The following is a 3,650-nucleotide window of genomic DNA, read 5'->3' as shown; positions in this document are numbered from 1 at the left end:
GGTCCTAAACTCACTACTGATGCCATATAATCACATTCTGGTGCAACGAAGAGTCATAATTAATGGAAACGAGGCCTTAACTGACATAGACTAAGAATAACTAGGAAGATGTCCGAAAGTTGTCTACGTGTGGTGCGGTGGACCTGGGCACGACATTTAATGGGGGAATAAGGGGAAGGTCGGCTCTACTGATTGTTATTTACATGCAATGGGACTAGGGAATGGGGGATTGGGGAAAGTTGGGGAGTATTGGAGAAAATAGGGGAATATTTACAAGCGGATATGGAGGCCAAATTCCATATTCGCAACAATATATATATATATATATATATATATATATATATATATATATATATATATATTATAATAGCCGTAGATGATTCTGTCTGTCTGTCTGTCTGTCTGTTGGGCGTCTGTCCGGGGTGTGGCTTACTCGGTTTGCAGAGTAGCTCCACCCATAGCTCCACCCATTCTGGGAGTGGCTTCATATAATTATAAACAAATATCCACCATTTTATTAACTCGCATAGCTTTGAGGCCTGTTTTGTAGGCCCGTGGTGTCTTGCTCTCTCTCCCAGTTTTATTTCAAATCAAATTCGATATATCATTTCATTTTTCACAGTCGCTAACATAGTTTAAGACTCGGTTGAAAAAAAACGGGAAGAAAATCCAATGAAAGTTGCCGTTTATAGAACGAAATGAATTCTCAAACGCCTGTAACTTCAAGGCCATTGAATCTCTCTCACGCCTTTATCTCCAATCTAACTCACCATATGATTTCATTTTTATCGATGGTTTTAGACTCGGTGTCAGCAATAATTGAGAACATTCCACACACACGGGAAAATGCAGAGATATATTTTTAAAAATCGCGTCATGGTGTATCATACACCGCCCAACATGACACCGACGGCAACGTGTCGATACATATTAAAAATTCGATATATCATTTCATTTTTCACAGTCGCTAACATAGTTTTAGACTCGGTTGAAAAAAAACGGGAGGAAAATCCGTTGAAAGTTGCCGTTAATAGAACGAAATGAATTCTCAAAGGCCTGTAACTTCAAGGCCATTGAGTCTCTCTCACGCCTTTATCTCCAATCTAACTCACCATATGATTTCATTTTTATCGATGGCTTTGGACTCGGTGTCAGCAATAATTGAGAACATTCCACACACGTGGGAAAATGCAGAGATATATTTTTAAAAATCGCGTCATGGTGTATCATACACCGCCCAACATGACACCGACGGCAACGTGTCGATATATATTAAAAATTCGCTTTTGCTTTTCCGTTAAGATATATTACTTTTTGGTTTGATGACAGTCGTCACAAAAACGTCAACAATGATGCCGACATATATTTCTTCGTTTTTATTTCATTCAACATTATTAGCCGGAAGTAAAATATGTTTCAGGAAATTACCGAGAGATATTTCTTCGTTTTTATCCGCGTCGCAGACGCTGCTAATAGAGTGCCCTCTGCTGTTGTTGTTGTTGTTCTTCTTGTTCTTGTTCTTTCAGAGAAGACAAAACCTCAAAGCTCCAACCATTCTGGGAACCATAGCTCCACCCATTGTGGGAGAGGCTTCATATAAACAAATATCCACCATTTTATTAACTCGCATAGCTTTGAGGCCTGTTTTGTAGGCCCGTGGTGTCTTCCTCTCTCACACAGTTTTATTTCAAATCAAATTCGATATATCATTTCATTTTTCACAGTCGCTAACATAGTTTTAGACTCGGTTGAAAAAAAACGGGAAGAAAATCCGATGAAAGTTGCCCTTTATAGAACGAAATGAATTCTCAAAGGCCTGTAACTTCAAGTCCATTGAGATTTTTTTTTTTTATCGCGGATGGTCAGTCATACACCGCCCGAAATAACAGATGGGAAAATGCCGAGATATATATATTTTGTTTAAATCGCGGCATGGTCAGTCATACACCGCCCGAAATAACAGACGGGAAAATGCCGAGATATATTAAAAATTCGTCCATTTGATGACAATCGTCACGATGAAATATTTAATTTATATGTCGTCACAATAATGTGGAGAGAGGAGCATAGCTTCGTTCACGTGTCGCCACATACGGGAAATTGCCGAGATATATATTTTTTAAATCGCGGCATGGTCAGTCATACACCGCCTGAAATAACAGACGGGAAAATGCCGAGATATATAAAAAATTCGTCCATTTGATGACAATCGTCACGATGAAATATTTAATTTATACGTCATCACAATAATGTGGAGAGAGGAGCATAGCTTCGTTCGCGTGTCGCCACACACGGGAAATTGCCGAGATATATTTTTTTAAAATCGCGGCATGTCAGTCATACACCACCTGAAATAACAGACGGGAAAATGCCGAGATATATTAAAAATTCGTCGCCACACACGGGAAATTGCCGAGATATATTTTCACTTTGCACAAAAATAACATCAAGTAATCGAATCAATAGGAATGTCCTGTGCCTATAACATCGACGTTATAGGCACAGCTGCATCTAGGCATTGTGTAACATCGACGCGGCTTTTGTTTTAATTAAAACTTTTTGTACTTGTTTTTAATTAGTTATGTGCGCATACACTTTAAATAGGTTTATTTGAAATCTTTAATTTTCCACAATATAATTTACTTGCCATTTATCATTTGATGATTACGAGACAAATTCCTCTTGAGGATCGTGACAATTCATGCGCTGCATGGAAACTTCTATTTCCAAAATGAATGAGACGATCGATGAAGAACGCAGACTTGAACAGGATGTAGCAAGAAAACGAATGAGACGGGCGAACGAGTCCATCGACGAACGTCAATGCAAACTAGCGGGGTCACCCATGGGAATCCCACGGGCATGGATGTGTGTGACATTTCGACATATTGAGTTCGATGCTGCACATTCATTTTTACAAAATGGTTAATGGCAAGTCATCAGATCCAGAAATGATGTAATGAACACAATTTATTTACGCGCAAGCACGAAAGCAAGACGGGCCGATTTCCGATTCCGACGGGCCGACGGGCGAGACGGGCCGATTTGGAGCAAGAAAAAGAACGAGACGGGAGAAAAACGAGAGAAACGAGACGGGGAAAGCCGATTGGAGAGGCGAGTGAGGAGCGATTGGAGAGGCGAGTGAGGAGCGATTGGAGAGGCGAGTGAGGAGCGATTGGAGAGGAGAGTGAGGAGTGATTGGAGGGGAGTGTGAGGCGCGATTGGAGAGGCGTGTGAGGCGCGATTGGAGAGGTGTGTGAGGCACGTTTGGAGAGGAGTGTGAGGCGCGATTGGAGAGGAGTGTGAGGCGCGATTGGAGAGGAGTGTGAGGCGCGATTGGAGAGGAGTGTGAGGCGCGATTGGAGAGGAGTGTGAGGCGCGATTGGAGAGGAGTGTGAGGCGCGATTGGAGAGGAGTGTGAGGCGCGATTGGAGAGGAGTGTGAGGCGCGATTGGAGAGGAGTGTGAGGGATTGGAGAGGAGAGGAGTGTGAGGGATTGGAGAGGTGAGGGATTGGAAAGGAGAGGAATGTGAGGGATTGGAGAGGAGAGGAGTGCTAGGTGGAGAGAGGAGAGTGTCAGGTGGAGACAGGAGAGTGTCAGGTGGAGAGGAGTGAGGGGTCACATATTATGTGAAATAAATAAATTGTGT

This window comes from Myxine glutinosa, chromosome 3 (assembly GCF_964187855.1).
Source record: "Myxine glutinosa chromosome 3, kmMyxGlut1.1, whole genome shotgun sequence".
In the NCBI taxonomy this organism is placed as follows: domain Eukaryota; kingdom Metazoa; phylum Chordata; class Myxini; order Myxiniformes; family Myxinidae; genus Myxine; species Myxine glutinosa.
Note: the sequence above shows the minus strand (reverse complement) of the source record.